The sequence below is a fragment of the Phyllostomus hastatus genome, unplaced genomic scaffold (genome assembly GCF_019186645.2).
Source record: "Phyllostomus hastatus isolate PE091 unplaced genomic scaffold, TTU_PhHast_1.1 phas_scaffold_114, whole genome shotgun sequence".
Lineage (NCBI taxonomy): Eukaryota > Metazoa > Chordata > Mammalia > Chiroptera > Phyllostomidae > Phyllostomus > Phyllostomus hastatus.
In genome coordinates this window covers 8,311,220-8,338,719 of record NW_025334006.1, presented here as the reverse complement: position 1 = coordinate 8,338,719, position 27,500 = coordinate 8,311,220, and the positions used below count along the sequence as shown (strand labels likewise).

General features: G+C 40.4%; 1 protein-coding gene and 1 pseudogene across 4 annotated transcripts in view; both read left to right on the top strand.

The window, feature by feature from the left end:
• Positions 1-27,500, top strand: part of MKLN1 (muskelin 1) — a 335,011-nt gene that overhangs the window by 79,982 nt on the left and 227,529 nt on the right. The gene's annotated exons all lie outside the window — the stretch shown is intronic.
• On the top strand, positions 687-4,028 carry LOC123829744 (annotated as a pseudogene).

The following is a 27,500-nucleotide window of genomic DNA, read 5'->3' as shown; positions in this document are numbered from 1 at the left end:
TTATCTTTTCACATTACTATAATACTAGAAAACAAGAGAAGGTATATATGTACTAGGGGGACTCCCCTAAAAAACAGAATTATCTTCTGCAGAGCAGGCCCTTGGAGTACAGGCTTCCCCTGTGAGGTGAGTGTTCTAGGAACCCATCTGCATCACTGTCCCAGCTGATCTTGTTGTGAGAAGCTGCGTGCAGCTTCAGTGAATTTTTTTTGAAGACTCTTTCAACTCGTTTGCCCATTTCATGACCAGTGATTTACAAGCTCACCTGTCCACACTGCACTGAAGTAGTTTTTGGTCAGTAGTTTTTGACCAAAAATGGCTTGACCCCCATGCCCCGCCCTCCCTATTCACCCAATCTTGCCCCAAGCAACTTGTTTTTGTTTTCCTAGGATGAGAAAAGTCCTCAAAGGGAAACGTTTTGTGGATGTGGAAGAGGTGAAACAAAAAACTGCAGAAGCACTAAAAGGCATCAAAATCAACAAGTTCAAAACTGTTTTGAAAAGTGGAGAAAATGTCTCCATAGGTGTATTGCATCAAATGGAGAGTACTTTGAAGGTGACTGAAATTTAAACATGAAAAAATGAACACACAATTTTTTCAAAATAAATTCTGGGATGTTTTGGTCCTTCCTCGTACAAGTGAACAAAGTTGCACTGACCATGAGTGACCAGCACAGAAGCTGACAATCAATATGTAAAACCATCTCTTTCTGTCTGGCTGCTGCAGCGAGAGGAGCTGCCCCTGTGTCTGCCCACCTGCAATGGAACTGCTCCAGCTTCCTGATCAAGAGGAACAAGCAGACCTCCAGTACTGAGCCCAATAATCTGAAGGCCCGTAACTCCTTTTGCTACAACAGACTGATTCTTCGAAACTTGATTGTGGAGTCCCCTGCCCATGGCAAAGGAGTGGTTACTGTCACCAATCAGAAATCAGCCAGCCAAAGCCAGGTACCTCCTATGTGCACACCATCATCAACAAGAATGCACCTCCCTGAGCAGCATCCAGCACAAAATCTGCAAGAACGAGTATCACCTGAGTCTGTGTGTTGCTGACCGTCACAAGGCCAGCACCACGGCACACAGCCAGAAGTCCCAGATGTTGAAGAAGAAGCGGACCCACCCCACCAAGAGCTCCTGAGCACCACCCACCCTTTAAAGTAATATAGGTATCAGCCAACTTGCCTCAAAAAAAAAAATTAAACCACCTCTCCTAGCATTGGTATGTTAGCAAGGCTGAAGTTGTTAAAGCAGGAAAACTGGGGCAATGACAGAAGCTCAGTCTAGTTTGAACATTTCCAAGCACTTTCCATCATCTTGGTGGGGAAGAGTTGCCCTAGACTAGAGTACATTTTTCTATTAAGATACTTTCTTACCTATATATATCAGAGTGTTCATATATTGCTGTATTTCCTCTTCTGACATATAACAAATTGCCTAATGAAAATTCCCCTACCAACTCACCCAGGGAACCTAAAGTAGGCCAAATTGAGCTTTTAGCACAGTTTCTGGTTGCTGGTAAAAATCAGCATCTACAAACCCAATTGCACCTATTTCCATTAGCGCTGTCATCCAGAACTAGATCTCTAGTTTTACAGATTAAAAGTTTGCCATCCCACTATTTCCCCCCTAATTACTTTATTGTATGTCAGTTGGTTTTGACTCCATATCTAGAAAACAACAGTAATTTTTTTTTTCTTTCCAGGGGCCCGTCAGAAACAGCTATTGATTTTGTGTGACTAGACAAGTGACTGAGTCTGCAAAATTGACTTCACAGGGTATCTTGTATTCTGCCCATACTGCGAATTTGTGTTCTCCTGAGGTTAATTGGCTCATCATATTCCGTTTTTGTGCTCCACAGTTTATCACTATGCTTGGGACTTTTGCCCCTACACCTTTCACTTTATTTTCCCATAATTTATTACAACAACCCTTGTATTTTCTTAACAGTTTTGGATCTACATTAATTTTTAAGTCCCAGGAGGAACGTTATGTTCCCAAACATTATGTTCTGTACTCTCATGCTCATATCGCTTTATGTAGTGCCAGACTCCTCCTGGGATCTCAAGAAATGTTGTTTCTTTTACAAAGATAGTCGATTACTCTGGGATGCCCATAAAACATCTTTCTCAGTTGAGTTATTCTCACCATTTATTTACCCCCAGTGGCTTAGGTAAAAATATTGGTTCATAGAACCTAAATCTTGGGAGAAGCTTTGTTAGTCTCTTCCCATCTCTGTAAAAGCAGAAGCAAGTATCGACTGCTCTTATAAGGAGTGTTGGGAAGAAGTGATGAAAAGCATTAGGGATGAGAAAGCCTTTCATTAAAACTATGAAATGTGAGGGGGGTGATGGTATCATTCTCACCAAGCAGGCCTCAGCGCAACTGGGGCTCACTTGACCAAGAGATGCTATTCATCGTTATTACAAAGAATGACTGCCCAGCAGGATTCCCTTCTGCTGATGGCATCTACTGCAGTCAGAGCTTCTTTCCAAATACGCAAGACCTGCTGTACCCACAATATTTCCTCTTCTCGCAGCTTCTCAGCTCCATCTAGAACACTACAAGGCAAAATTGAACCTCAAATCTGAGCTCTTGTAAGGTTGTTTGAGTTAGAGGAATAGGACCATGGACAGAGGAATAGCCTACCAATTGCTGGCGCGGCGGGAAAGCCAATTCTTCCTGCCAAGAATCCCAGGGATAGGGTCTTTATGTGAACAAACTTTTCTTTATTCAAGGGTCACTTTCTCCTTCTCTAATTTCCCTTTAGAACAGCATGGTTTCTTCTGGAAACACGGACTCCCTCCACCAACTCTATGCTCCCGAAACACGTAAAGAGTACTCATTCCTGCAAATGTAGCTCTTAAAATATTTTAAAATATTTTCATTATAAATAAATACCTCAATCAAACTGAAAAATATAGAGAAGAGTTTAACAAACATCTACATATAAAATACTCAACAAATCTTAATATTTGACTTATTTGTTTTAGGGGGATTTTTTGGTTGTAAAATGTCTTACAGGTATAGTTGAAACACTTTGCTTATTCCTCACCCATTTATTTCTCTGTTTTTCTCCTTTCCCCTTTTCCCAAAAGTAATCACTATGTTGAAGTTCCTATAAATTATTCTCATGAATGTTTTTATGCTTTTTCTTGTATGTATGCATTCATAAACAACATATAATATTACTTTGTGTTTGTGAAATGTAAAAGAATACTATGTCATGCTGTACACAACATTTTACAATGCTTTTTTTTGGTCACCATTACTTTTTTAGACTTGTTCATGTTGCAGTCTGAAGAACCTAAGTCTTTGGAGAAGCTCATTAATTTTATCCGTTGTATGTTCTTCCCTTGTTTGAATACACACATGTTACTTTTTCATTCAGCTGCATTATGGTGCGTAAGTTGTTTTTAGTTTGTTGTTTGCTGTAAGAAACAGTGCTTCAATCAGCACTGAAAACCCAGTCTACTGGTGCACACCATGTGAAAGTTTTTCTGGGGCAGACTTTCTCAACCTTGACATTATTGACATTTTGGACCAGATAACTTTTTGTGGTAGGGTAGGATTTTAGCAGTATCCCTCACTTCTACTAGTAACTAGTAACACCCTCCCACACACATGTATAACAACCAGAAAGTTTTTCAAACATTTCCAAGTGTTCCCTGAGAGGCAAAATCACCTCTGGTTGAGAAACACTAATCTAGGCAACATCCCTAAGAGAGAAACTGCTGGGACTTAAGATTTATTTTTGTATGCTATCATTTTGCTTACTAAGAGTCCTGTTTCCCCACATCTTACAACTTTTGATATTTTCAGAATTTAAAAACTTTGCCTATTTATGGGGAAATTTTTATTATTTTATTTTGTTTTCCCTTAATTTCTAGTGAGATTAAGCATGTTCTTGTATGTTTATTGGCCATTAGGGTTTCTTTGCTGTGAATTGCCTATTCATATCCTTTGCCAATTTTTTGTAGTTGTTTATTTTTCTTACTGTTTTTAGTAGTTTTTTATAAATTTTGAATATTAATATATGGATGGTTTTATGTCTTGGAAAAATATCTTCTGTCAGTTTAAGCCTGTCTTTGTATTTTGTTGATGATGCCTTTTTATTTCATAGTAGTAAAATGTATCAGTCTTTGCTTTTGTGTTTTATTCTTTTGTGTTTTATTTAGTAAATTCTCCCTATCCCAAGTATGTAAAGATAGTTTCATTTTTTTCTAGAAGTATGAATTTGACTATTTACATTTACATCCATACCAAATTAAACTTGTGATATGAAATACATTTATAATTATTCCAACACATACTTATTAAATAGTTCATCCTTTCACTCCTGGTTTGTTATGCCACCTCTGATTTTAAGTATTAATTATTTGGTAGGGCAAACCCCCTGACTTATTCTTTTTCAAAATTGCCTTAGGTTGCAATTGGCTATCAGACCAAAGAACGTTGTCTCTTTCTCCTTCCAACGGAATCTAATTGTTTTCAGGCGTCCAGGAAGCCTATTCCATAGTGCTTGGTCTAAGCCCATTACAGCAATTCCATTCCATTGTGACTGGTTTGGCTGTAGGCATGTGTTGCATCTCTTGCCAATGAGACCCATGTGGAATTATGCTAGAGTAGGGGTGGGTATAACAGGAAAGTTTTCTTCTCACTTGAGAAGGTACATAAGAAAACGACTTGCCTTGCCTATCTTTGTACAGAGTTGTGGGGAAATGTGAGGCCTGAAACTGTGGCAGCCACCTTGCCACCCCAAGGGGAAAAGCCGGAGACCTACACACTGAGAAGGGTTGAGGAGACAGATAAAAATGACCCAGGTCCCCAAGATGTCATTGTGCTGCTAAATTAACCAATACTGAAACCACCTTCCACTGGACATTCTCTGATGTGAAATAATAAACCTGTTATGGTTTTCAAGATTTTATTTATCTATTTCTAGAGAGGGAGAGAAACATCAATGTGTGGTTGCCTCTTGCATGTTCCCAACTGGGGACCTGGCCCACAACCCAGGCATGTGCCCTGACTGGGAATCAAACCAGTGACCCTGTGGTTCACAGGCCGGTACTCAATCCACTGAGCCACACCAGCCAGGGCTAAATTTGTTATTTTTAAAGTCACACATTAATTTTATATTCTTCTATTTGTAGCCAAAGGCATCCCCAACCACTATAATACGTTTTGACCCTTTACTGTTCAACATGAATTTTGTAATCATTGCTTCATGTTACATAATTAGGTTGGTATTTTAAAAGTTGAGTTTGCCTTGAAATTAAACATTAACTTTAGAACTGACATCTTCAGTATAATGGGTATTCCAATTGAAGAATATGGTATATGTCTCCATTTTTTCAAATCTTAGTTAACTTTTTCCATAAAAATCTTTCATACTTAAAATTCACATTTTATGTTATATTTATTTTTAGGTAGTAAATGTATTATTTATTGTTTTGAAGAGTGGTGTCTTTTGTTTACTATTAAATACTGTATGTGATAAACACTGATATATTGAATTGCAATTGAATTTTGTTTGTTGATCTTATACCCAGAAATCTTGCTGGATTCTTTTTGGTTCTAATACTTTTTCAGTGTAGTCCATTTGATTTTCCTTATAGACAATCATATTATCTAAATAAAAAGGGTTTCTTTTCTTGTGCCCTCCTGTGACAAAGGAGATGCTATAGAGTCAGCCATGGAGGCGTGTCGTTGCTTCATCCAATTTGCTGGCACATGCTCTTACCTTCCTGCCTCATCATTCCCTCATATAAGGCCCACCATCAGGCAGTGGTCAGCTTTTTAAATCCTCTTTAACCAGCCAGCTGGTATGTATGGGGAGGGGAGTTCTCGGTCTAGCCCATAGATTCAAGCAGTGAACCTGCTTCTGGTTCCAGCCTACTCCCTTCACCCCATGCAGATCACTTTGACTTTTTCTTACTCGGCAGAAGCCTCACTCCAGCATCCTCGGCCTCCTTCCAGACCTGGAGCCCCACAGGCCCATGCCTTCAGTCCCATTTGTTGTTCTGTGTTCCATGGAGAAGTTTATATTTAATATTTCTCTTTTATATTTCATATTTCTCTTTTATATTTCAAAAACGACCACATTGTGTTTGGACCTGAGTGAGTGCCTTGAAGGTTTATGTACAACAATGCTACATTGACCAGAAATCCTAATTCCCAACGTGTATTTTGTAATGGATTATAGAGATAGTTTCTGACATGGCAAATACTACGCGTTGTAATTATCATCAGATACAATGCTACTCAAAATCTTCAACAATGTCTTTCAGCTCTTCATGTTTCGTAAATGCTATGGTATCTGTGTTTGGCATCTGAGTAAGAGGGAATGGAGGTAAATACTATTTTCTACACCTAAGAAAACTGAATCCACTTGCTTAATTGTGGCCAGGAACAATCAGGCAGAACCACAAGATTGGGAGTTCCTCCAGAGGTAGGGCTGTGTGGCCTTGTTCATCCTGTGCCTCAAGCAAAATGACCCTCAGTGAAAGTTTCTGAGCCCATGCCTAGATTTATTCAACAGGATGTACCAAGGGTTGAGGGGACCCATCTGGAGGTCCTCAAGATCTATGTAGTACTTTCAGTTGAAGAAAATAAAGGAAAGAAAGGAGAGGAATAAGAGCCATAAGAGCTGATTTTCAGCAAAGTGAGTGAGAAGGAATTCTCAATGGCATTTCATCTAGAAAGTGAATTTTGATTGAGATTTAGATTTTTTTATACTAATCCCTTTATATAAACTATCTTAGTATGTAAATATAATCAAAATAGCATTCATTAAAATTGCAAAACTTATTTATTAAAATATGTAAAATAGCCAGCTGCAGCAGTAGTGACTAAGCAGTATAAAAATAAATTATTTTGTTCTATAAATATTTGCTGAGTTCCTACTATGTGCCTGCACTATATATAGTTGTGATACAAAAACAAACAATGCAGGTCCTTGTGCAGCTAACCATCTAGTTGGGTTAACTGATGGGCAAATAACTCAAATGTGATGGGATAAGCTCCATAAAAGAGTGTTAGTTCAGAGAGATATTTGTGCGTTCAAGTTCACAGCAGCATTGTTCACAATAATGAAGAGGTGGAAGCAACCCAAGGGTCCATCAACAGATGAACAGAATAAAGAAAAAGTGACATGTACATAAGAGGGAATATAATTCAGACTTAAAAAGGAAAGATATTCTGATACATGTTTCTAAGGATATACTAAGTGAAATAAGCCAGTCCCCAAAAGACAAATGCTTTATAATTCTACTTATATGAGGAATCTAGAGTAATTATACTTATAGAAATGGAAAGTAGAGTTGTGGTTGTCAGGGCATGGGAGCAGGGAAGGGGGAAATGGTAGTTTCCACTTGTTTAGTGGTCATAGAGTTTCAGTTTAACAAGATGGAAAAGTTCTAGAAATTGATTGCACCACAGTGTAAACATCTCAACACTATTGAACTGTGTACGGTTGAACTGTGTAATGGTTAAGATGATGATTTCATGTTATGTGTAATTTGCCAGGACTTTTTTAATAAGTAAAAAAAAAAAAGCAAGCCCTGGCTGGTGTGGCTCAGTGGATTGAGTTCTGGCCTGTGAACCAAAGGGTCTCCGGTTCAGTTCCCAGTCAGGGCACATGCCTAGGTTGCAGGTCAGGACCCCAGTTAGGGGTGTGCAAGAGGCAACTGATCAATGTATCTCTCGCACATTGATGTTTTTCTCCCTCTCTTTCTCCCTCCCTTTCCCTCTCTTTAAAAATAAATAAATAAAATCTTTTTTAAAAAAGTTTAAAAAAAAACAAGAGTGTTAGCTTCATAACAGTGAGGCCTATGCTTTGGTTCACTCTTGAATTTCTAGCACCTAGCAGAATGTCTGATACTTAGTAGGTACTTGACAAATATTTGACCTGCCTTCAGCTTCTCCTGTCCATCCAACATCCTACACAACACAACAAAGGCCAAGTCATCTGTGAGCCAATTCAGCAAACAAAGGCACTGCTCTCCTGAGGGCCCAGAAGGGGAAGAATTTCAAATATTTGTGATCTGATATTTGTCCTGATCACACGAACTATTCTTTACTTCTCAATTGTGCTTCTCTGAGCTTTTTTGGCATTTAGATTTCCTAAAGATAGACACTGCTTCTACTTCCCAAAACAGATGTGATGGACTTTGTTAAGAAAAAAAATGTGGAAGGAAGTCTGTGAAATGAAATCATTATTAGGCCACAGCACAAGAGACTCTTGGGGCCACACTTACAGGGCACAGGAGGAAGATGAGGTCATTGGCATGTATTCGCAGCCCTGCAGCCTCTGCCATCCCCTCACCAGTACAATCTGGTTCTAGTTGCTTAGTTTATTTTCTTATGTTTGTGTTTCACCTGGCCAAAAATAGAGAGACCAAAAAAGTTTTCTTGTACTTATTTCAGCTTTCCACTTTTTTCTCCTGTGTTTGGCTTCCTCTTTCCGTGATCCCCTTTCTGCCACCTGGTCTTTCTCTGCTTCTCCCTTTCTCAGTGAGGGCTTTTCCTCGTGTTCTGGAACCCTGGGGTGGTGCGAGGTATCCTTGAAGGACAGGTGAGTGAGCATTCAGGGACAGCACAAGCCTGGACCCTTCCAAGGGTCTGAGGGGTCTGCACTGAGGAATTCCTGTTCCTGGCCCAGGCACAGGACAGTGCTCCTGCTAGGTTTCAGAGCAGAACAGAAGTGCCTTACTAGTACTTCAAGGGAGGCCTGGGGCATAAAGGTATCAGGGTATTTTTCTTGCATTTTTCTTCTGTCTTCTCATGCTGGTATGATGGGAAGTGAAGGGTAGATTAGAGCCAAGCAAAGGCCTCCTTGGAGACAGGGTCAATCATACAAACAACTGGAGTTTCTAGGCCTGCACATTTGATTGTGTTACTTTTAAAATGCAACACTTCAACAGTTCTCACTGTGACAGACAATGTTCTAAGAGCTTTTAAACATTAACTTATTTAACCCTTCAAAAATCAACTCATTTATTACTTACCAACAGCCCTGTGAAACGGAAACTACTATTGTCTAAATTATATGGATGAGAAAACTGAGGACCAGAGAGGTTACACTTGCACAAGGCCACACAGCACATAAATGATAGCATCAGGATCTGAACCCAGACAGCCAGGCTTCTGAATCCACGCTTTTAACCACTACACTATGCTGCCTCTCTAGCTTATGTACAGTCCCCCAGGATTTCCCTTGGAGATCTCATGCCTGATTTTACAAATGTCTTCTCTGAGGCATAACACCCTCTGGTAGTTGCTGGTCGATGTGTATTCCTCAGAATTTCTGTGCAGCTCTTGGGATAACTGCCAGCAGACATGTGTTCACAGGCTCTGTCCTGCAGGAGCCGTCAGAGACCAGCTTCCTTACTCCGGGATCTGGGCCCAAGGAAGCAATTTATACTTATACAAACTTTAACAAATAAAAGTGGAGCATATGTTTAATAAAAATAAAGTGTCACACTATGTTATATTGCTCATACACAGTGTGCCCCACTCCATCCCCAACAGCACTCCAGGATCTGTCCCCAGTTGGGGAGAGTCTGCAGGCAGCTGTCCCTACACTCTCCGCCCAGACCCTTGTGAAGAACATCATGAATTTTTTAGGTGATTGGCTGGACTTGGGAGTGCAGTTCAGAGCTGTAGACAGATCTTTCGGTGAGAATAGCAAACTGGTCTGGAGAGAAGCCCATGACCTTGGTCTCTTTGCCCTGGAAGACCACGGCCATGGCCCTGAGTATGTGCAAATCCTCTGACTGTGCCCCTTCTAGTGGCAACTGACTGTGCAACTCCTTCTGGCTGTGCCCCAATTGGCTTTCCCTGGTAAGAGTGGGTTATCAGAGAAGAAAGCTTCGAGGGAGGTTTGGATGAACCCAGCTTTCTGCTGCCTACACAAACTCCGACTTATGTTGAGGGACTGGGTTTCATTGTTGTACAGAGATTTGTCTTCCACGACGCTTGCCAGCTTCCCACTCACTATTCCCAAGGCCTCTGCCCATTCTCTATCACCAAAATGCTTGTCCTAGATCTTCCTCCCACAGGCTCTGGTTCTAATCTGACTGGAACTGGTAAAAAGTGAATTCCTGCTAAGAAACGAGCCAATAACATCTGAGGCAGGGCTCTCTTCTGTATACTGTGTGTGCTGCTTAATGGGGATACTCAAAACCAAAAAGTTAAAAAACCCAAAGGAGTGAATATCCAGGGGTTGATTGTCAGGTGCTTTTGCACAGAGAGATGTGGGGGTCTGATGTCCTGTAGATCTCCCCACATTCGTATAAGCATCTAAAATTGGCCCTGGTGTCAATGTCAGGTCCATGGACATCCTCATGTCCAGAATAAAACATTCACTTCAGAGCAACGGCTATCTCTTAGTTTGTTCTTAGGACTCACCAAATCCTAGGCAGCTGCAGCAGAGTCCTTTGTCAAGTGGGGTATTTCCTCTGACGTCACTGGACTGCTCATCAGCTCCCAGGTGGGTCTTTGCCAGGAAAACCTGAATTAAAGAGGAGGCTTGGCCTTCGGGGAAGAGGCCTGTGTCCGGGCTGGCTGGGTGTGTCTGCTCCAGGCAGACCTCCCAGGGCCACTGATTCAGTGGGTTAATGCACTTTTGACCCAAGAGGGAAAAAGGGTACAGGCAGCAGAGCTACAGCAGTGCGCTGTTCCTGGGTGGGATTTTTAACTGGTGGGATGGTGACAGCCCCACCTACTCCATCGGAGGCTGCTGTCTTTCCTGCCCACCCCACCAGCTTCTCCCTCCCTCACCACTTTCCTCCCTCTTCTCTGGAAGATCAGCTACTTAGGTGACACCTTTTGCTTCTAAAACCTTCTTTGTATTTCTTCCTTGACCCCTTTCTCAAAATATTCTCGCTTTTTCCTCCTTCGATGCCAGACTGTTGGCATCTGTCTCGCTGTCATGTGCAGGCTGCCATCTCTGGCTTACCGTGGTTTCATAATTGCCTCTGGTTAAAGTTTAAATAGATGGGTTTCAGCCCAAGAGAAAAATGTAAACAAGCCATTTCTGCAGTCTTTCAGAACTGCTGACTTCCAGTGCTTTTGAATTGTGTGCTAGGAAATTCATTCAGCTCCTTCCTATCCAAGCAACTGAGAACTGTCACTGGGCTTTCAGAGACGTGAAAGCCACTCCAAAACCATTGAGAGGCTTTTAGATGACCTACACTTTTCCTCTTAACTCAATTAAGCCCTCAGGATCCAGTTCCTGCTCTAGGATGTTTGTCTGATATGTTGAGGTGAGAAAACAGTTAAGAAATCTTTGTGGGCTGGCTTCTGACGAAAGGAAGGAAGTGAAAGGAACTGTCATTTCCCTGCTGGAATTTTTTCTTTGGGGGGAGGAGGAGATTGTATCTGTTGCCCTGGGGTTTTATTGCTGGATGAGGCTACCTTCCGAGTCATGAGAATGGGACCATTCTTAGCCAATGCAGAAGGAAGAGGACAGGCGGAGTCTGAGCTGGTGATTTAGACATGTATTCCTCCATTGGCCGTGTTTCCTCAGAAGTAAGCAGAACACTTTTTTGCATCTTGATTAAAAGTATTGATTGTCTATATTTTTCTGCTTTCTGTGCTTCATGTACTTGTGATCTGGTGTCAGAATGGGTTCTGGATCTTTTAGTACAGGATTTGATTGGATCCTTGCTTTTCCCTACTCAAAAACCTTCAAAAATTTCCCATTTCAAGTTCAGACTCTATTCACAGCCTTCCATGGCCTGGCTCCAACCCACCTTCACCTTCCAGTTTCCAACCAGACACTGATCTCACCGACCTTCCCACCCAGCTCCAGTAACTTGTTTCTTTCCTTGCTCTGCAGGGTCCTAGTGCCTGCTGACCCCACCCCTGGCCTCCTCAGAGCCTTGTCAAAATTCCATGTTTCCATGTTCCGTGAAACTTTCCTTGTTCTCTCTGTACAATCAGAACTACTCCTTCCCTCATTTCTCAAGGAGCCTATGATGGTCCCTTCCACGGTGGCCCTTATTTCATTCCCTATTGTTTAGCCTATGTTCAGGTGTCAGATTTCTGCACCAATTACTTGGCTCCTGGAGTGGAGGATGGTTCATCATATCTGCCCCGTGTGTGGCCCAGCGTCAGTACTCAAGAAAGATTCAATCTGTACTTTCAACCTCCCTGAAAACTTGATGTCAATATTGGAAAATAGCTCCTGAGAGGAACTGGAAGAGTGAAGATAGTGTTTTGGAGTCAGACAGATTGGGGTTCAAATCTAAGCTCTGCTGAGTATTGGTACTAAGGTGGCTTTCTAATGCTTACCATTTCCAAGACTCACTTTCTTCACTTGTAAAATGAAGATGGTTAATTTTTGTATGTGCCTTGACCAGGGATTGAACCCACAACCGTGGTGTATTGGGACGACACTCTCACCAACTGAGCTACCCAGCCAGAGCTAAGGCTTATTGTCTTGTAATCAGAACTGGACTTGTCTGTTGGTCACCTGAAGAAATAGCAGTGATGGGGATGATGACAAGGCAGCTGCTCTCTTTGTTGCTGAGCTGTTTTCTCATGTGGAGGATCATTGTTGCGCCATCTTCATGTCTAGTGTTAACTTTTAAAAGGAGAAAAGACACTCACTAGGACACCCTTCTCTTTCACCTCCGCAGAAAGTCAGTTGCTACTTTCACTCATGGGAGGGAAGCAGTGGATTCTATTCATCCATCTAACCCTTATTGAATGCCTACTATGTTCCAAGGGACTAAGATGAAAGATGAATCAACAAAGGTCTATGCCTTTAAAAGTTTGAACCTCATGGGTTCTGGGAGAAAATTAAGCTTCTAATTAAGCAAGTGTTGAATGGGTATAGAGGATGGGACAGTCAGCTTGTCAGGAAAAGCTATAGAAAGAGGCGATACTTGAGCTGAGCCTTGAAATATCAGTACATGGCTGTCAACAGAAAATGGGGCAAAGCACTTCAGGTGAAGGAAGCCCAACTCTTGTTTCTTCCCTTCTGATCACTATACACAACCTGAAGCATCTGGGTCTGCCATCTTTCTCCTGTACAGCCATCTTCTCCAGGTGACTTAAATTCCTCCTTGGCAGCTGCAACATTATCAGTGCTGGTTCTGATCAGAGAACCGACATCAGAAGCTCTGCTGCTGCTTTCGTTGCCAAGGCCAGAAAACAGCTGGAGTGGTTTGAGCTCCCTGGGGGAGGGTGCAGGAGTTGAGCATGTGTGTGCATGCCCACCTATGTCTGTGTATATATGAGTTTGAGAGGGTGTGGGGTGTGTCCATTTAGGTGGCTGGCTAGATGTTTATCTGCAGGTGTTGCCACAGAAAATAGAAGTGGATATTCAGAAAACAAAGTGACAGCTTGGGATCTCACAGACAAGCTGAAAGACTGCTCAGGGAAGGGGGAGGTTGAAACAACTTCAACCAAAACAGAATGAAACAAAGAAGGAAATTGCATCAGAAGAGGAAGAATGCCAAGGTCATACTGAAAAGCCACAAATGTCACAAAATAAAAATAAAATTTGTGACTCTTATTTTACTTAGTCAAACAGTGTTACAATATTTCTCCTTTACAGCATTTTTATATTACTTAAATAATATTTAGCAAAGCAAACATAGAGAACATAGAAAAACACAAACAAAAATTGCTAGGAGGTCTGTCCAGAAAGTATCCAGCCACATACTGTGGAAAAATAGAGGAATTTATTGAAGAACATACAAGACACAAGAAACATTGTACGTAAGAAAATGACATATTAGTCCCCTTCAAAGTAGGCACCTTGGGACCTCACTATTAGTGACTTGGCAGTCACTATTAGCTGCCTCATTATATTTTCCTGATCTCATTGACAGTCTGAAATTTCTTCCCTTTCAAAGGTGATTTTAGTTTTGGGAAAAGTCAAAAGTCACAGGGCACCAGATTTGGGCTGTACAGGGCTGAGTCCCCTGAGTGATTTGATGTTTCACCAAAAAACTCTGCAGGAGACATGATGCATGTGTGAGAGCGTTGTCATGATAAAGCTGCCAATCACCAGCTGTGCCCATAGCTGTGGCCTTCTGAATCATCTGAATAGTTTCCACTGGGGAATATTCAGGCTTAACACAAAATTTGACACGGATTTGTTGCTCTAGTTGCTCAGTCATTTTGAATGTGTTGGCCACACAATATACTTGCATACTCAAGGGCATGTACCAACCCCACTGACTAGTACAGTGAAGTCATCATTGTTCACACATGTGCATTCCAGTCCATTTTTCTTGGCTGCAAGGTTACATCAATGTCACACAAACTATTCTTATTATACTAACAATAGCTAGACTTTTTTTCTGGACATACCTCATATATTTTTAAGTTACATATACTATATCTTATTTACTTGGATCAAGTGATTGATTATAATTTTTCCTTCAACTCCAAATACAAGTGATTTTCCTCCATCACTAAAAATATTAAAAACAGCCCTGGTTAGTGTAGCTCAGTGGATTGAGCACTGGCCTGTGAAGCAAAGGGTCGCTGGTTCGATTTCCAGTCAGGGCACATGCCTGGGTTGTGGGCCAGGTCCCCAGTAAGGGGCCTGTGAAAGGCAACCACACATTGATGTTTCTCTCTCTCTTTTCTCCCTTCCTTCCCTTCTCTCTAATAATAAATAAATAAAATTTAAACAAAGTATATTAAAAACAAGTTCTGAGATTCACTTACTGAAGAACATTTTAAAGGTCTCCTTATTATCAGCACAAATTAAAATTTTTTAATAAAGGTACTCTAATAGTGAAGCAATTGAGATGTCAGAGCAAGAAATATAGGTCCCGGGGTGTTATTAAATTTTTCCATTTCCACTGATGTAGAAATGTTAGTCTTTTTACCAAAAAGAAGGAAAAAGGTAGTTTTCCTTTTGATTAGAGTCCTGTAACTGCACAAATAAAAAAAACTTATAGGAGTAGCTTTAAGTGAGGGGCTCTATAAAAAGTTAGTTAATAAAACACTGGAATAAGTTAGGCATCAGATCTCATATGAGTCTTTTGCATCTATTACTTTATAAATATAGTCACAGGAATGGGTCTTCCATCCTCTTGTTAAAATTGTAATGGCTTCAAATGATTAACTGATGTGCCAGTCTCACAAGTGGTCAAAAGCATATTGAATTTTTGGCAGTGAACTAGGGAAGTTTTGTGTACACTAGTTAAAGTACAAAACAGTACTTCTCAACTGAACAAATTATTAGTCCATATGCTAGTTTACCAAGTAACTAGTGAGGTGGACAGAGTGAAGAAAAATTGACAAAGAGGAGAGAAGCACTCAGTAATGAAGAGTGGGAACAAGTAAGTAAGTTCACTCTATCTGCATATAGTAGGTACTCAGTAAATAATTGTTGAAGGAAGGAAGGAATGAAATGAGTGAACAAATGATAAGTACAAAGGAGGTGGTACAAACAACTAATTAAAAATGGAGTTTAAATTTTGCTTCATGACAGGATCATTTTGCCTATGACAGCTGCCTTGGCAATACATAAAGATGTATAATTTTCAGAAGCTGTGAGACTCTTAACAAGGAAGCATCTAGTTTTAAGAGACATGAACATAAGCACCCCTAAGTTCTTTGCAGCATTATTTACAATTGTCAAAATATGGAAGCAGGCCAAATGTCCATCAGTAGATGAGTGGATAAAACCACCATGGGCATTTTCACAATGGAATACTACTCAGCCATTAAAAAAGGGTTTTACCCTTTGCAACAGTATGGATGGACCTGGAGAACATTATGCTAAGTGAAATAAGCCCGTAAAAGAAAGACAAATACCATATGATTTCACTCATATGACAAATCTAATAAACAAACTGAACTAACAAGGAAAATGGGAATAGACTCCTATATAGATGGAGATCAGGATGGGGGTGGAGGGATTGAGCAAAAAGGAGAAAGGACTAATGGACAACAGTGTGGTGATTGCCGGGGGGAAGGGCATATAAGGGGACTAAATGGTAATTGAAAAAAATACAATAAAGGTTAAATTAAAAAAGAAATCTGCAAATTTACATTTTTAGATTTTCTATAGTTTTTTTTAGATTTTCCATAGTTATTTTTTATATTTTATTTATTTATTTACTTTTAGAGAGAGGGGAAGGGAGGGAGAAAGAGAGGGAGAGAAACATCAATATGTGGTTGCCTCTTGCACGCCTGCAACTGGGGACCTGGCCCAAACCCAGGCATGTACCCTGACTGGAAATCGAACCAGCAACCTTTCAGTTAGCAGGCTGGCACTCGATCCACTGCTCCATACCAGCTAGGGCTCTACAGTTTTTTTAAGAAGTCTAAATTCAGTGTCACTTTAGGAACATAAAAATGTATTAGGTATAAATTGGTTTACTTAAAACCATTACATATTTTAAGTACAATTTATTCAAATATTATAAATTTACTAATTAAAATTGTTCCTTTGAAAGCTAATTAATGGGGCTATGAACTGACATCAAATAGCATTTGGCTCCTGAAAACTGAGGAGAAATCAACAAAAAATTAAAAAGAGAAGAAACCATAAACAGTAGAGTAAAAACAAACAAACAAAACCAGAGAGTTAGATTTTTTTTCTAGGCCAGCTGCCTTCCATTAGGCATTGTTTTCAGAAAAATAATCTAAGGGTTGTGGGGAGAGGGAGAAAAAAGTAAACCAAACCCCTTGACTGTAACTTTTACCCAATCATCCACATTTTTGTTTAAAGAGTGAATGCTCCCAGATTGGCCAGTTTTCCTGCTTTCTGGGCTGCCACATCTCCAGGAGTTCTCCATCTGGACTTATTTCTTGACTCAGAACTTGCTGAGGCTCTCCAGTCCCACTCCAGAGGAGTCTCATAAACTCCCTACCCTAGCCTATGTTCAGGGAAAAGTGTCCTTTCTGATGGTGTTCTCAAGAAATGGGAAACAGAGATGTGTGCATGTGTGAATTTAGGGATGCTAAACTCTCCTTTACATTTGAAATCTACAGATCTTCCCTTCAACAAGTGACAAGCCATTCTTAATTCCTGCTCCTCTGGACTGAATCACTTGCCTTGGTGATCCAAGGAACTTTGCTCTTTCCCCAAAATACCCCTCTCTCCCAAGGTAATTTCTCCTCCTCTAGGAAAAGCTGTCATGTCAGGTTGCACTGCCCTTGAACCAGACAACTTTTTCTACTTCTCTTTATCTGTCTAAATAAAGCTAACCTACATTTGCTGTCTAATTCACTGGGATGCTTGCTGTTGCTATTTAAAGCATCTCTCAAGGCTCTGTAGAAAACAAGATGCATTATCTCCAGGAAGGAACCTTTATGTTTATTGGTCATTTAAGGAATTCAAGAATTTAAAGAATCCATTCAGTCTTCAGTAGTTCAGCATGTTGCTGGGATCAGTTATAGCAAAAGAGGTAGCTAGAAAGTTAATCTCTCTCTCTCACCCTGTCTCTCCCTCCTCCCCAACGTGTGTGTGTACATGTTGTGTGTGTGTACCTGTTGTGTGTGTGTGTACCTGTTGTGTGTGTGTACCTGTTGTGTGTGTGTGTACATGTTGTCTCTAGTCTTCATGAAATCCAGCTTTTCTGAAGATTAATTGCCAGGCAGAATGTATTTTTTTATTCTGGGCTCTAATAATTGGCCCTTCCACTCTGAGTTTACTTTCCCCTCTTGGGAAACAGAAAATCAGAAAGAGATGTCACCTTAGTAAACAAGCTTTTGGTGAGATTGTGGCTTGTCTCTACCTCACTTCCTTCAGTCTCCATCAGATGCTTCATTAGACAGTCCTGGTACTTCCACGTCCCGGGGGGGAAAGGAAATTGTAAACAGGGAAAGGAACAAAATATTCGGGCTGTACATAGGACTCCACTGTGCATTGCTATATGACTGCTAATCCAGAGGGGTTTCAAATCTGTTGCTTGTTTTTTCACATCTGGTTTTTATGTCAGTCTTTTGGCTTGCTTGGTGGGAGGGAGAGCTGGTACAACGAGATGGTTTTAACCATTAGTGCCCTACTGCTCCCTTAAGCATATGCTTTTATCAGTATCCACTTGTTCAACCACGATTTTGTGACGTCCATTGCAGTGAGTGAGTCAGAAGCCACAAGCTAACAGGTCTATTCTGTCACCTAGGAAACCAACGCATCATCCACAGGAAATGCAGGCCCCAATGGGGAGTGTGCCCAGATCGGGTTATAAAACCGGCAATGACTTTTTCAAAAGAGGTCAAATAATAATGCGTAAAATTTGGTCGAGGGTGGGAATTGGATCCAGGCTTGTAGGCATGGATAAAGGACTGTCAGGCAGAAATATCAGGAGAAAGTAATCAGCTTAAATCATGTAAGATGTCTGTTTTAAGAAATTTACCACCCTGGCTGCATAGCTTAGTTGGTTAGCTCATTGTTTTGACACACCAAGGTGGTGGGCTCCAAGTCAGGGCACATATAAGAAGCAATCAGTGAATGCATAATTAAATGGAACACAGATTGATGTTTTTCTCTCCATCTCTCTCTCCCTCCCTCTCTCTCTAAAATCAATTTTTAAAAAATTACCAAGGGCAAAGGGGTATGGAGACATAGGTTAAATAAACCCCCACCACACCAAATGCATTTATTTTCCCATTGGCTGAGGGATCTTTTTGTATGTTTGGACAGTGTGTGAAGTGAAATGAGGAAACTGATGAGACGATAAACCAGGCTTTATGACCTTTTTCACTGTCACTCTTTCTTGGGTTAAAAAAATGATGAAGAGTTCCTTCAGAGAAAAACACTGCCTGATTCTCACTGGTCCTTATTTCCCCCTTCTGACCATTATAGTTCCACCTTAGTCTATCCAGATATCTGTGAATATATCTCATACACAGAGAAAACAATACAACTAAGACAACAAAATAATACATCTATTACAACTGAGAAAAATAACCTATAGAATTTCATGTTATTTAATGAGCTTAATGTTTCCAGGTAGACTTATACTCTCCGTCTGCTATGGGTGAAAGGTCCTATGTAAAAGTACAATGTGAGCTCTCCCAGAACTTCCTGTTTTAGACTTAAAGAATGTTAGAATAGGGGGAAAAAAAACAGAGATCACCTGGTCCAACCACCTCATTTTTCACATGAGAAATGAATCTCAGAGAAAACATTTGTCAAAGCTCATATACTGAAGTGGTGTGTATGTTGGGGGCGGGAGAGAGGAGAGAGAAGAGGTAGGAAGCTTGACCGCAAGATTGAAATTAGTCGACAGGTGATATGCCCACCGCAGAGACTGTAAAAATATTAAGCTGTGTTAACTGAAGTGTACAGTCCTGACTAAGAGGGGCAATGGTACCTCACGGCTGGTTAGTGTTACCAAGAGTATGACCTTCTCTCTTGAGTACCCACTGAATGTGCCCACAGGAGGGTAAAGATGGTGATAAGAGTTTTAGTGACTATAACCTAAGAAGAACAATGAAAAAGATTAGACTATTTAGCTGGGAGACCAAAGGATTCATCATGGAGGAATGGGATGAGGTGTTGTCAGATAATTGAAAGGCTGTCTTGAAGAAAGCTCAGACTTATTTTGTGTGACTAGGAAGGGCAGTCATGTTGGTACAAGTCAAAGAGGGATGGATTTTAGCTCCCTATAAGTAATTTTCCAATAATTTAAGCTGATTGAAATGAATTAAACTAGCCAAAAGGGTTGTGAATTAATTATTTATCTTCAAAGTATTCATTCTTCCAAACACATTGATTGCGCACCTATCATATGCCAGTCTTGGACTAGAGGGACTTTTTTTAAGGTTTCATTTATTTATTTTTAGAGAGAGGGGAGGGAGAAAGAGAGAGAGAGAAACATTGATGTGTGAAATGTTGATTAGTTGCCTCTCAGAGGTCCCCAACCCAGGTATGTGCTCTGACAGGGAATTGAACCAGTGACCCTTTGGTTTGCAAGACAGTGCTCAGCCCACTGAGCCACATCAGTCAGGGATGGACTAGTGGGACTTTTAAGTTATTGTCTGTGTTAATGAAGGCAACACTAGCTGCTGTATTAAATCTGTATATCAAACCTAAAACTGTCTTGTGGCTCAGATGATAGGAAATTTATTTCTCACTCATATATCTAAAATGGGTGTCCCTAATTGTGGGTGGTTCTCTTCCAAGTGGTAGTTCAAGGAGCCGTGCCCTTCCACTTTATAATTCTGCTGTCTTCAACCTGTGGCTTATGACTTTGCTCTAGGCATTTACATCCTGCTGACAGACAGGGAAAGAATGTGCAGATCGTGTGGGGATATTTTTATGGGCTGGACTGAGAAGTGGCACACATAAACTTTGCTCGCATTCTATCCAGTAGAATTCAGTCACATGGCCTTATCTAACCAGAGGGGAGGCTTTAAAATGCAGTCCTCTGCCCGGGAAAAAGAGGAAACAGGTTTGATGACTGACTAGAAAGTCTTCTACCACGCTGTCCAACTTTGACCTTCTACAATTCTGGGGACAGAATGAAGACAGAAATTTTTTTAATTTCTCTATTTAAAGACAGTGTCATCATGTCTTAGGTTTACATTAAATGTAAAGCAAGATAGAGAGCAATGTATATAGTATGCCACTTTTGTGAATGAAAGGAGTAATAATAATAATACAATATTTATTTGTATTTGCTTGCACATGTATAAAGAAACACTAGAAGGATGCAAAGGAAACCTCAGGGGCCGGGGTGGGGGCAAGAGGAGGATGGAGACATTGCTGGGAGCAAAACTTCTCCATGTATGCCTTTAGATATTATCTACTTAATAAATTATAAAACCATGTAATTTTTTAAAATATTTTTTTCTGTTGATGAAGAGCTTTTCACTGACTGATCTCTTTCTGTAATCAAGTAAAGAAAAGCTTGAGGAAAGGACTATTTGGGAAGGTGAGCAGGGCATAAACTTATGAACCTGAGGTAACAGTAGTGATAAATCTGATACCTTTCCTGTTCTAATGAGTCTGTACTAGAATAATTAGATTTTTTAAAAGGAAGTAAAAGGATAATAATGGTTTTATGTGGAAACATCTAAACATCTCAGAGTGCTTTTATATTCTACATCTCTTTGTTTATTTTCACAATATTCTTGGTAACTATGATACAAAAGGTATAAATTAATTTCTTGTTTTATAAGATGCTGTCAGAGTCAAGAATAGGAGTTTAATTGTCAGCAGTTCATGGTAGACATGAGGGCCAACCCTCTTCATTTCTGGGTAGCATTAATATTGGAAGTAAGTAATAAAAATCTTTTATATTTTACAGCACTTTCATAAATATTTTCTTATTTAGTTTTCTCATTAGCCATGTGAATTAATTGGGACTGGTATTATTCTTAGAGATGAAAAACAATGTTGGCCACTACAAATAAAGTTAAAAGTCTAATGAAATAATTGGGGGAACTGTCCTCACTACATAAAAAGTTAGTACAAACAAATAATTAAAAGGCAAATAATCCAAAAGAAAAATTAGCAAGTATTACACATTAAAAATCATAGAAAGATCTCAATAACAACCAAATAAATCAACATTAAAAATCTTTTCTCCTCAAAATGAGTAGAGATAAAAGAAAAATAGTATCTAGTACTGACAAAGGTACATGAAAATAAGAACACTGATATTTTTTGGGAAAGGATTTCTGTTGGCAAAATCTATCTGAAGGAAAATTTGGAAATATATTAAAATTTTAAACATATGCTAGCACCTTCATTCTATTAATTTATCCTCATGAAATATCCAGAGAAACATAACAATTTAAGTGAAATGACATTAATAGTAGTATTCTTAAGAGTTCAGCAAAAGGCGGGTCACATGATGTAGTAAGAAAGTGGAATAACAAGCTGCCATTAAAATACTATGCAAAAGCAATAGCTGAAAGCTAAAGGAAAATTCCACTACCCAATTTAAATAAAAAAGCATGATTCAGAAAATATATAGAGAAATGTATATATACATTAATACATCTTACAAACAGTTGGCTAAGAGTGACTTAAACTTAGAAAGACACATTTTCACAAAAAAAAGAGAAATGTTTGATGGTCCTTGAAAACTTTAAAACTAGATAGCATTTTCATCTCCTTGCTGGTATCCATTCTACTGGGCTTCTTTACCAAAAATAGGAAATTGGTCAAAGCAGCCCTTGGTGAGCTTTCCCAAGTATCATAGAGGACTCCTTGGCAGACTCCATGGGGAATTTAATGTTGCATAGATCTAACAGACTTTGGATCTATGGAACCATTACTGTTGTTCAGCAAATGTTTCAGAATGAGAGTTTTTACTACATCTGGCTTTTAAATGCTTGAACATATTTTTAGCCCTTACCTGAATTAATATTTAGATTATAGGCATTCAAAGTTGATGCCATTCACACATTCCAAATTATTTCCATTTCTTGGATTACTTTTCTTTATTTCTTGCTGATTGCTGTTCATTGCATAGGCCCAGCCAGGCTTTTTCACATGTTTTGAATCTCTCTTTATCTTTCAGGATCACCCCTCTTGAATAACAATTGACCTCTTACTCACATGCAACACTGGTAGGTTGTTTCATTTTGCTTTTTACCTCATTCAATTTGTTAATCTCTTTTATTTGCATCAAAATCAAAAGCCTCTTCTCAACAGCACATTCAATATTCTCATTGTTGAACATTTGTGGGGACTTCCAGTCAAGATGGCAGTGTAAGTAAACACAGGTCACCTCCTCACACAACCACATCAAAATTGCAACTAAACTATAAAACAACCATCATTCAGAACTGTCAGAAATTGAGCTGAATGGAAGCCTTACAACTATGGAATTAAAGAAGAAATGACATTGAGAATGGTAGGAGGGGCAGAGATGTGGAACAGGCTGGTCCCCTACCCACACCTGTCCAATAAAAATCAGGAGGGCCCCAGCCCCACACCAGGCCCCCCAGCCCAGGGTTCCAGTGCCAGGAAGATAAGTCGCCATAACTTCTGGCTGTAAAAACCAGCAGGGTGGAGGCTGTGGAAGACAGAAATTTCTAGAATCCCAGGCAGTTCCTCTTAAAGTGCCCATGCACAGATTTACTTGGACTCGCTCCCTCTGAGTTCAGTGTGGGGACAATCTGTGTGGGGACAACAGATTGAAAGGCATCAGAGACATAGAGGGAGAAACTGAATTGTCCCACATTAGGGCAAGAACTGGGGTGTGGCTTTCTTCCAGAGAAAAGAGCTGGCAAAAGCCATTGTTTCTTTTCTGAGCCCTTCCAGAGAGCCACAGAGCTGGCAGGTGTGTACCATATCTAAGATTCCATCAACCTGACTTACTCTGTGTGCCCCACTCTGGTGATCCCTAAGGCCTTGCCCACCCCATGTTTAGGACCACCCAAGCTGTTTCCAGTGGCTTTTCCATACGAATGGCTTGTCTTGGCCCATGCTTCAGATTTTCCTAAATTCTCTCAAACAAGCAGCATCTGGCTTCAGCAGGCCCATACTTGTCCATAAGTTGCCCCTGGCCTAGCTTTAGCAGCAGCCAGCCTTGGTTTACAGCTTGGCCTCACCTGGGCACCTCCAAGCTCAGCATAAGTAGCAGCCACCTGCAGATCACTTTGTAGCTTATGCTGTGTGACCCTGGATAGAACACAGGCAGTGGATGACCTTAGAGATGCCAACATCAATCAAGACCCAATTATAAGAGGAAGGTGTACTCAGCCCACACGAAGGGCATACCTCAAATACCCTGCTTGGGTGACAGGGTAGTCTGTGCCACTGGACCCTACACAACACCTACTACATTAGGCCACTCTACCAAGCCTGGTAGACATAGCAGCTCTAGCACAAAGAAACAAACACAGGAAAGCTGACAAAGTGAAGAGACAAAGAAACATGGCCCAAATGAAAGAACAGAACAAAACTCCAGAAAAAGAACTAAACAAAATGGAGACAGGCAATTTACTAGATGCCAAGTTCAAAGCACTAGTTATAATGATGCTCGATGAATTTTGTGAGAACCTCAACAGCATAAAAAAGTTGCAGTCAGAAACAAAGGATACACTAATTGAAATGAAGAACAATTAACAGGGAATCAACAGTAAAATGGATGAAGCTGAGAATCAAATCAGTGATTTGGAATATAAGGAAGCAAAAAATAGCCAGTCAGAACAACAAGAAGAAAAAAGAATCCAAAAAAAATGAGCATAGTGTAAAGAGCCTCTGGGACAACTTTAAGTGTTCCAACATTCATATCATATAGGTGTTGGAAGAAGAAGAGAGAGAGCAAGAAATTGAAAACCTATTTGAAAAAAATGACAGAAAACTCCCAATTTGGTGAAGGAAACAGACATACAAGTCCAAAAAAGCACAGAGAGTCCCAAACAAGATGAACCCAAAGAAGCCCACACCAAGTGCATCATAATTAAAATGCCAAATATTAAAGAGAAAATCTTAAAAGCAGCAAGAGAAAAGCAGTTAGTTACTTACAACAGAGCTCCCATAAGACTGTCAGCTGATTTCTCAAAATAAATGTTGCAAGCCAGAAGGAACTAGCAAGAAATATTCAAAGTGATGAAAAGCAAGGACCTACTGCCAAGAATTCTCTACCCAGCAAAGCTATCATCTAGAATCAAAGGACAGATAAAGGGCTTCCTGGACAAGAAAAAGCTAAAGGAGTTCATCACCACCAAACCAGTATCATATGAAATGTTAAAGGGTCTTCTTTAAGACCAATAATTAAAAAATATGAACAGTAAAATGGCAATAAATACATATCTATCAAAAATTGAATCTAAAAAACAAAATAAATAAGCAGATCAGAAACAGAATCATAGATACAGAGAATATTTTATGGTTGCCAGATGGGAGGAGGGTTGGGGGGATGGGCAAAAAAAAAGAAGGGATTAAGTACAAATTGGTAGTTACAGAATAGTCATGGGGATGTAAAGTACAGCATGGGAATAGAGTAGCCAAGGAACATATATGCATGACCCGTGTACATGGACAACTGTGTGGAGATTGACTGACGGAGTGGGTGGGTCAGGGTAGAGGGGACAAAGGGGGAAAACTGGAACAACTGTAATAGCATAAACAATAAATATAATTTAAAAAAATATTCTCATTGCTTTTGTAATTGTTATAGTGGGGTTGATAATGTTGTAAAACACCCCAAATTAAATACAGCAAACCTGCTAGTAACAAAACTAGTTGTCCAAGGCTTAAAAAACTGTGTGCAACTGCTAATGTCATCCTTTGGGTGCAGGCAAAGTTGAAACACTCTTCCTTGGGGAGTAAATTATTTTTCTTCTCAATGGAAGTTTACAGGTGGACAGGCTGCTAAAGAACACCTGCCTTTTCCACTACCACAGTGCCATTCTGGTGAAGTAATTTGTAACAATAGTCATCAAATCACATATAAATATGTAATCAACCAAATTTATTTTTAGATAGCTCAGTTGGTTTGCATTGCCTTAATGAGGCTGAGGTCACAGGTTTGATCTCTGTGTAGGTTGTTTAGCACACAGAGAACAACTGTTCCATGCAAGCAGTCTGCACAGACATCCCACCATCTCACAAATGCATGCTCTTCAGGGGGCCTAGATATATGTGTGGTGGAGCAGTCATATCATTTCAGTACAGTCCACATAGGACAAGGCCATTACCAACTTTCATAACAATGTGTGACCCTGCAGTCTTCAGACTCGAAACCTCAACTAGCCATAAATATGAGAGATCCTCCTTAGTCGTATATTAAACATTTTAACAATCTATTATATAAAACAAGTTGGATCACAATGTTCTGCAAATGTAAAATACTGAAGAAAGTCAGAAGAGGCTCATTTTTCTAATTGAGATCATTAGGAAAATAGGAGGTGGTACCTGATTTACCCACCTCTCCTCCCCAGGGGACCTGATGACAGTTAATTCCTATTGCGTTAGTATTCCGAGAGTTGACGAAGATCAGGGCAGTGTCACGAGAGAATGTTACAGCTTTGTGAAAGTACGTAAAGCTACAGACTCACAACTCATTTTCTGGCTTCAAATACAATTTTCTTGCCCTGTTTTTTTGGATCCCCTCCTCCCTCCAATGCCAGAGCTGCAGGCAGTTCTCTAAATAACACCATGTTCCTGGCCTCCTAGCTCACATTTGTACGTTTGGGCAGGGCCCCTTTGAGGTCTGCCCCCCACCGCCTCCCCTCTTCCAAGCTTCTCTTCCTTTGTCTGAGTCAGCCGTGAGTCAGCTCACTCATTATTGGAACTCAGAATGCCTCTCCATCCTCTGAGTCCCTTTTGTCTCCTTTCTTATAACTAGTTTGCTGGCATCCTAAGGTCTGTGGCAGTCCTTGAAGCTAGGGGCTGGGTCCTTACTAAGATGGTCTAAGTAAAGAGATTGGCAGACAGCAAGAAGAATTAAAATGATGATCACAATAATGACAATGATGATGATGGTGCACACAGTTGCTTCAGAAGCACTTTAATGGTGAAATTTGGTGTGTTGGCCTGTGTCAGCTCATACAACAGCATAAGGGTCCTTAATTCTTGTTCTCTTCTTCCTCACCATCACCCCTACACACACATGCACACATATACACACATACCTGTATGGTACAAGGTGAAAGCTCATAGACTTCGTTCTCTGTGGAAAGGCAGGTAAAAGAGCAATGTCCTTACATTGGTGGGCACTCTTTTTCTCCAGCCTTTTCAGATTTGTTATTCTCATTTCTACTCATTTGATTTTACATTCCCAATGCTTGCCCTTTTTTTTGTGAGAGATGGACCAGAAAGGACAAAAAAAGTAAAAGATTTATGCCATATTGGTATTTCCTGGGCATAAAAAGAATCCTGGTGAAATGATACTAATAAGAAACTCTGAATTCACTGTGGAAAATATCAACAACAAAACACTGTTATTAATTCATTAATCTTACTTAAAGCCCTTTGTAAGATGGTTGAGACTCTACTCGGCCGGATAGTGACTAGTTTTCAGTTAAGTCAGATGAGTTTCTTTTGCAAGGCACCTCAGAGATCCCCCTGTCGTGTCGTTCAATCAGCACATTCACTGAGCGTTTTCAGTGAGCGAACCCAGAGCCGGGTCCCACACCACACTGCTTCTCAACCTTCACTGTATGCGCATGTCACCTGGGAAGCTTACTAAAATGCAGCTTCTGGTTCCAGAGGCCTGGAGTGGGGGCTTGAGGTTCCTCATTTCTCGAAGCTCTCTGGGGATGCCCTCACTGCTGCATCCACAAACCACAAACCACAACTTTGAGTAGCAAGACTACTGGGCTTCTGCACACAGCCAGACAAAGCTTGACTCTGTCCCTGAGGAGTATCCGGGGCCCCACAGGCTCTGTGATGCTGCCCTATGCATTCCTTCACCTCAGCTGCTGATATTCTATCCATGAAGCAAAGACAATGCTGACCTATTCTTCCCAATATTCTTGGCTTTCTCATGTCTTCACTCCCCGTGGAGGTTGTTAAAATCGCAAGATTCAGGTTTGGGATTAGGGCAAGGAGAAAGGCCCATTTATCTTCAACCTGGCTGTGAGTCCAGTCTAGGCCATTTTACCAGAGGGCTC